The following is an 8,153-nucleotide window of genomic DNA, read 5'->3' as shown; positions in this document are numbered from 1 at the left end:
TAAAGAGAATGGAGATCAGATATATTATGAATAACAGGAGATTCAAATAACTGCCAATCACCAAGCAGAATCTTAATTCTGTGCTAGCTTGTGCCTTGGGCTGATTTCCAGGTAGTCAATAGAATAGAAGGATGGATGCCTAGTTTGCAATAAGGCTCCATTAATCAATAATTTTCCATTTCTTGATTGTCCAGCAGGGTTGGAGAGTTCTGTCTTGTGCTTTTGCTGGGGTTTGTGGCCCTACAGTTCAGGTTTTGGTAGAAGGTTTGTTTGATATGAATTGTCAGGTAAAGCAGCATTATGTGGAATCTTGAGTGTAGTACTTTACCTTATAGTTCTTCATTCAGTATTCTCTTTTTGAGCGATATATTTAGCACAGAACTACTCAATCCATTTACCCCCAAAAAAAGGGGAAAAAGACCACTTAATTCATTGCAAATGATGCGGCATCTTGGTGGAATGTTCTTCCAATTTGGTGCTGCTTATTAATGTGATTCTACTCCCCAAACAGATAATACAATTCATTGTAAATGATGTGGCACTTAGATGGTAATGACTGTTCTCTCCATGTGTGCTGCCCATTAGATGTGGCCTCTGATCATAAAATTGCATTAATAGATCTTTGCGTCTAAGTGTACAATATGCAGTTCTTTATGGGAAGTTAAAGTTTTACATAAATATGATGTTATGGCTATGTTGTGGTGATTCCATTGTTTCCACTTGTCATACTTTTCTGTTCGTACTTAACTGCTTTGATTCAAATTAAATAATGCATTTTGGGTTTCTATTGTTATCTCATTTTGGAGAATAAATGGTAAAATTGCTTCTGTATGTCATATGCATATCGTTCTTCATATCAAGTTTGATTCTATATTTCAGGAATTTTCTCCAGGATCTAATGGACGAATGACCACAATGGGTGTATATATCCGTGATTTACTTCTTGGACAGTCAGTTACAACTAAATCTATCACACTCTTTTACCTGGGTATGCTTCTTAGTTTCTCTGTTTCTAGCACATGCTTTCTTCGTGCTTGTAGAATTAAACCATCAAATGGCATATGCAACGCTTACCCTGAATACGTAATGATATGGTCAATGTAGTGTCACACAGTAGCAAGGTAAAATTTCATGTGACTCAACTATTACTAGTTAAACTGAGATTTCTGTCTTCAGAACTCTCCTTCCCGTTACCAGATGCATCACAACATTACAAATGGAGATTCATGTCTTATCATCAGATATTTGGGGTTACAATTCTGTGAGGTGCTTTCAGTATCTTCGATGCTTACAAATGGGAATATAATTCATTGACAGCTGATATCTACTGATCTACTCCTCTAGAGTTGTCTTAAGAAAGAACATGTACGAGAGCCTGGTTGTTCACTAATATCATAAAGCTTGCTTTTTATGCAATGATGAATTCTAAGGAGTTCAAATGCTTCTAGTATGTTGCAGTCTCTGATTACTGCCATAAATGCGATTTTTAAAGGGAATTTCTGTATCCAGTGCTTGTTATTGATCATCATGTGTAATTATGATGCTAACAACAATGTTTTTGTCCCATCTGTCTAGCTACAGTCTTTCCATTTCACGAGTTCTTGTGGAAGCGCAGAACTTCAAAAAAGGGGCATATTGTGTCTGGCACAGCTCATACACCTGTACTAAACACAATATGATATTAATACAGCGACCTAAGTTATGTATGAACGACTAAAATTTTGTGGTGGTGTTTTGCCTTTGAGTCCATGCTTCCTAAGTTTAGACTTCTTGCACGGTTAACATTTCTTATGTGTTAAAACGTTAACCGCTTACTTTTCATGAAAAAACAAAGTTTTAAATGCTTACTATCTCCTTTAGTTGGTTTTTATTTTTGTGTTTGCTTGATTTTTATTTTTCATGGTTTTGGGCTTTTTTGTTTGCTTGTCACTTAATGTGCTCCAATTTATCCTTATTGACTGGCTTAACCTAATTTTTTGGGACCACGCTTCATACCACATCATTTCCACTCTTGAGGAAATTCTGCTTTTGTGGTGCAGTATTACTTCGACACCCTGTTTCCACGTATCCCCGTTCCTGTACTGAGGCAAGTTGTGGCTAATCTTGAGAAGCTGAAGCTTCCCACCACACATTCTGGTTCAACAGGGGAATCCACCCGTCGTGGTTCTGATGATACTGCCCGCCCGCCGGCCACCTTCTGTGAAAGCATCCCTTTCGGTCTCATTTGGTCAGCGTGCTCCACATCGTGCCTCAACTAGGGACTCATCACCAATTCGCCGCACTGTATCTCACCATGAAAGAAATGGCAGTGATGATCCACGGAGATCTCCAAGAAGAAGCAGTCACATCCAGAGCCGTGAATATTCTGACAAGGATTGGGACCGAGAAAGGGAAACGTCTGGAGATCAGTCCCGAGCCAGGGACAGGGATCGAAATCATTACAGGGGCAGGGACAGGGACCGTAAATCAGAGAAGGGCAGAGACAAAGACTTCGAGAGAGATCGTGAAACATACAGGGACAGGGACAGGGATTCGGAAAGAGATAGAAGAGATAGGGAAAGAGATCGAGAGCATAATTATGATCATGATAAGAGATCCAGGTATACAGAGAGAGGACACAATGATAGGAGGCACTATCGTAGTAGGAGCAGGAGTCCAAGTAGAAGCAGAAGTCAAAGCTTGCAAAATGGTGCTCCTCAGTTTGAATCTGGGAGTAAGGAGAAGCCATCTACATCAGCCAATCTGGCTAAGCTTAAGGATATCTATGGTGATATGAACAATGGTAAAGCAGATGCCAACATGGAAAGAGTTCGTAGGAGGGTTAATGATGACGAAGAGGTTATTAGACTTGGTGGTTCTACTTGGAAGTATTGAATTGAATGATTTCATTGTTGAATGTTGGATGACCTGGCTTCTCTGAACTGGACGGACTGAATCTCTCTTTCGGTTCCTGCCTCGACGAAAATTATATATTCAGAAATGCAATCTAATCTATCTATATCTACATTATTACAGTGAGATAATGTATACTAGAATTTTATTTATGAATTTTCTGATACATAACACTTTTATGCTTGCTGGCGGAAAGCTTTCTTTGGAGTCTGAGACTAACATGCTTTCATTTATCGCCTGGTCAAGTTTAGCTACCTGGTCATGTTGCCTCCGAATTGAACACTTTTTTTTTTTTTTATAAATGATACGACTTGTACTTTATATTGATTTCTCCGACGGCTATTGAAGGATTAATGTTGCTGTCGGTAACTTGACTTGTCGACTGTTCTTGGGTCGAGCCAGTTTTATGCAATGTGTGTGGGTTTCCAATCGAAAGCTAAACTATGGATGGAAAAGTGGGCTTTTCACCTGTGGACGAACGGAGTATTGCCAGATTTTTTCCTTCATATCGTCAAAATTCTATTGAACTATTCAATCTGGTCCCACCGTTAGACTGGCTTTCTTTCTTCTTCTTCTTCTTTTTTTTTTGTACATTACTATTGGACTTTCTTATTCTGAAGTGCTACTTCGATGAACTTGGGTTTTACGCTCTATGTACCTCACTCCAAGATCATGGACCTATTGAATTACAAGAAAACAGCGATACACTGTGCTGGCCTCCCAAAAACAATATACAAGAATTCATTCTTGCCTGGTGCTGATCTGATGGTTCCAATTAGCCTTCGATTATTCACACTTGATGGATCGATATATGTGACGGACAAGGATTAAAGAAGCTCGGAAACCAATAGCTCCAAGCATGAGGAAGAAACCATAGCAAATGCAAGCCATGTAGCCAAAGAAGAAAGACGTTTGCATAAAGCCTGACATATCTGATCTTGAATGATAGAAATAAAAGCAGTAACCATATATGAAGAAGCCGATTGATCCACCATAAAGGAAAGACCTAAGGTTCATGTCAAATACACAGTAGTTAGTCTCCCTCAAAATTGAAGAAAATAAGAGCAGGAAAAGAAAAGGTTCAAGTAGAATTTTTTACTACTGCCCAAATAGAAAAGTTATACTGAAGCAATATAGCATTTTATTTTGAGGATATAAAATGGGTAATCCTAATTTTAGTGCTACATCATCATTACCATCATCTTAAATTATTTGTATTTTCCTTTATTTCTAAAGAAAATGATACTTTGGCATGGGTCATCTTAAGATATAAGTGATATTATGCTTATAATGGTAATATGTGACAGATATACATATCAATTTTAAATTTTAAATTTGGACAACCATCTGCTTTTTTCATAAAGACATAGTAAGAGATATTATCTTGCATGCAAATTATACATCAACAAATCGTTCTTTACATTAGTTCAAAACACTACTCTCGTTTATCAAACTTTTATCTCACCTATCAAAGAGGCGTCAAGAGATTTATTTTTCATTTCATTATGATTATTCCATCTCAGCAAAGTTTCAGCTAGCACTCCATGGAACTTGGAGTGTCAATGAGCACTTCAATTTAGAAGTTCAACGTTCAAGTTATACTGGAAGTAGGAATGGTACAGTTTTAACTTCTAAAGAATATAGTTAACCTCAGTTTGTAGCATATATTCAATGAATGAAGAAAGAGCGAGATTATTCAGTGTGGCAGGACGCGTACCTCCACCACCATTCATGGTCCTCGACTGCAAGCTGCAAGTATGTCAATGCGACGGTGCTGAAAGCGGTAACAATCAAGAGAATGAGCACAATAATCAAAATGCTGTATATGGTGTAAATCTGGTGACCCCATAAGCCAGCGAATATGTCGTAGAGTTCAATGAAAGTAGCACTGAAAGACACACAACCAGCTAAAGCCATTTGAGCAAGGGCTCTACGGTACCAAGGTAGCCGGGGGATCTCCCTCGGATACTTAGAGGTGCGACAAGGAGCTTGAAATTCTGATCTGCTATTCTTGCCAGCAATCCCACCCAATACTAGCAAAGGTGTGGTCACAAGAGTCCATATGAGGAAATAACAACAATAGTTCCAAATGGTAGTGCTGCAGTAGAGTTATAGGCAAGAGCAACAGTGTTCAGGAAGCAGAACGTCAAAAACAAAGGTCCAGATAATAGGCTTCCAGTCAATATCAAAGTCTTCACCTGGCAAACCATATCATCAGTTAGCATACTTCGTTAAAGTTCTTACTTTATGTATTATAGTTTCATTTCTTTGAAAGAATGGGACAGATGAGGGAAGAAACTGAAACAACAGCCAAATATTGTATGGTTAGAGTTTCTACCGTAAAGAAACTAACTGCTAGAATGAGAAACTAATTTTTATTATCCATGAAATCTAAGCTATTTGATTCACGCGGAGAATAATGTACATATGTCTTAAACTTCGCAAACAACCAAGCCTGTCTGCTTTTGAAAGAATTCGGAGTCAACATTTAGTTTCTGGTTTGGCACGGAGAGGAAGGGGCCAACAGATCGCAAAATTATACCACTAGAAGGCGATTTCAGCATGCAATCTCAAATCGAGAGAAATTGAGTCAGTAAGCAGCGTGATTCTTACGTAAGTTACATGAATGAGAATCGAATGAAGGTTAGTGGTATACGAAACATTTTAGGTTGGAGCACCAATAACATGTTGTCTTAGGAACAGAAATGTACCCAGTTCTTCCCTCAATCATACAATAGAAGGAGACTGCCGAGTAGCCTGCAACCGCAGACGTTAGCGCGTATATTGTAATAAGTGCAGTAAACAGAGCGCCCCTGTTGTATGGATAGAACATGCCGACTAGTGCAAGTACAAGGGCGAAGATTGCACTGAAATCAGTAGCAAAGATTGCTAGTTATGAAGAGAGATGAACAACACTACACAAGAACAATAAACTCCTTTTAAAGAGAAGCTGCTTCAAAGGATACTTACAGAGTAAATAGCTGTGTGCCAGTTCCAAGCACTGCTGCAAACAAGGACTTGTATCTTGGGTACCTGAACACATCACTCCGAATGTATTTCCAACCACTCTTTTTCTTGTTCATCATCGGCCTCCTCATTATCAGTAAATCTATCATGTTTGAAATTGTGGGTATAATAAGAACAGAAAGTTTTAAGGCTTGAAAAGAGATTAGTCAGTGGAAATGATTCTTACTTAACAAAATCATTCTTAAGTTTACGCCTAAGAATTGTAGCAAGAAGTCCACAAGTAAAACATGAATGAATAATCGTAAACCAATGGATTTCCAAGTGATGTTGCAGCAAGGATGTTCGTGAGTATTTCTCCAACCGCTTCTCAAATGGAGTGTCAGTTTCAGTCCATACGACGGAATATGAGAAGTCTATGTCTACTGCCTTATCCTCTGGCAAGTCCGCAAGTACAGTTGGATCATTTTGAACGACAATATCAATGACGCGATCCTCATTGTATAGGATCTCAAACTTGATATGCCTAAAAAGGAGAACTGTAGGCCCAGTTCGATCATCTTCAGCTTCGCTTTCAAATCTTCCAATGGAACTCCAAATGGGCAAGTCATCCAAGTACATTTGAAAAAAATAATTCCTCAAAACAGCAGTTCTGAATTTGGTAACCTCTTCTCTTGTGAGCCTTTTTGAGCAGATAATCTCGGGTTCTCTATCAATTAAGAAGTTGATTTATACGGAGCAGCAACTAGTCGATCTCCATTCAAAACTTCACCAAATGTTTCTTTCTTTTCTTCCACTTCAACTGTAACCCACAATAAACAATTACATAGTACTAAAACAGAGAACTGAGAATAGGAATTATACCAACACTGACCTGGTGAACAAAAGGGAAGGTCATAATATCGGTATGTTTCACTGTAACACAAAAAACAAAGGGAAGCACAAGAATTATCAAACTCGTACTATTGTGAACAGGCTATAAAAATCATTTCTTCGATGCCAAAGTTTGCTAACCGTAATTCAAACAAGTTGACTCAACTGTTATATTCGAACCCATCCAATTCATTTTGGACTTGGATATCCTGTTCGTAACAGTTTGAGTCACCATGAAGGCCAACTGTTTGACTTCACATTTTTATACATAGAGATACATATAGTAAGAACAATCTCAAAAAGCAAAACAAAAACAAAAAACAAAAAATTGACCTTCATCATATAAAAGAGAGGAAAAAAAACTGAGGCGATATGGAACATAACTTGATCGTCACTATAATTCTAATTGCATTTGTAAAAAAAATCATTCAGAAGGTCAGACCAATTGAATCACATTGGGTTCTTCTAAATTATTTCAAGTACACACTGCCCACTGTTTTTAAAAATAAAGCAAGAAAAACACGGAAGCTACATTTGCGCTCCGTTAGTTTACTTTGAGTTTTTGCAGTTGAATACAAAGTATGCGATTTGCATAAGATGAAATTAGAGCTTCGAAATCCTGCTTGTTTCGTCTCTTAGCTACCTTGCAGGCAGCAGCATCCATTCCAGTCATCAGTCAAACATCTAGCAAGCTTTTAGTTGTTTTAATAGGTAAACTAATTAAAAAAACAAATCAGAATGCTAGAAATAAACTCAGCAAAAGATGACGCGAAGTGAGAGTCAATATCACCGATGGCTGACAGTAGCAAGATACTCAAATTTTAGAAGATAGCGATCGGAAAGAATCTCACATTCTTGAACCTTGGATGAATAATAGCAAAGACAATATTTCCTTAGAAATAGGATCGATTTGAAAGGTTTTTTCCCACAAAGAAACGAAATCTTGAATGAGAGAGGTGGAACTGGAGAATGAAGGGTAAATGGAACCTCGTTACCTAGGATTGTGGAACGGTCCCACCTTGTTGGCGTAAAAAGGAACGGAATCTCCTGTTTTGAAGCGATGATAAAAAACGTCGGACTTTGCGAGGCTCAGGAAGCAGAGGACGATAATGACGGCAAGCAAAGACGCCATTGACTTGCCCATATTTGCAGACAGAGACAGAGAGAGAAGAAAGTGGTGTTGAGCGCGCCAAATATATGTGCATGAAAATGGTGGTGAACACTGAACAGAACAGAACAGAATCCCCTCACGCCATCTTTCACTCAAAATAAAAATAAAAATAAAAATAAAAATTTAATTCACAATTTTAATACTTTTTTTTTGGATAAACTTAATACATTTTTTTTTTCCTTGTAAGGGAGGAAAATTTTGCCAGTAAATGTATATAATATTCTTTTTCTTTAGAGAGAAATGCATACATCTA

At 37.9% G+C, this 8,153-nt stretch overlaps 2 pseudogenes; one reads left to right on the top strand and one right to left on the bottom strand.

The window, feature by feature from the left end:
• Positions 1-1,179: 1,179 nt before the first annotated feature.
• On the top strand, positions 1,180-3,076 carry LOC129295209 (pre-mRNA splicing factor SR-like 1; annotated as a pseudogene).
• Positions 3,077-3,246: 170 nt separating this feature from the next.
• Positions 3,247-7,873, bottom strand: LOC129295215 (transmembrane 9 superfamily member 2-like; annotated as a pseudogene).
• Positions 7,874-8,153: the final 280 nt, after the last annotated feature.

Source organism: Prosopis cineraria, unplaced genomic scaffold, assembly GCF_029017545.1.
Source record: "Prosopis cineraria cultivar Desert tree isolate PC_DT_omini unplaced genomic scaffold, ASM2901754v1 PC68, whole genome shotgun sequence".
Lineage (NCBI taxonomy): Eukaryota > Viridiplantae > Streptophyta > Magnoliopsida > Fabales > Fabaceae > Prosopis > Prosopis cineraria.
This window is presented reverse-complemented; position numbering and strand designations above follow the sequence as displayed.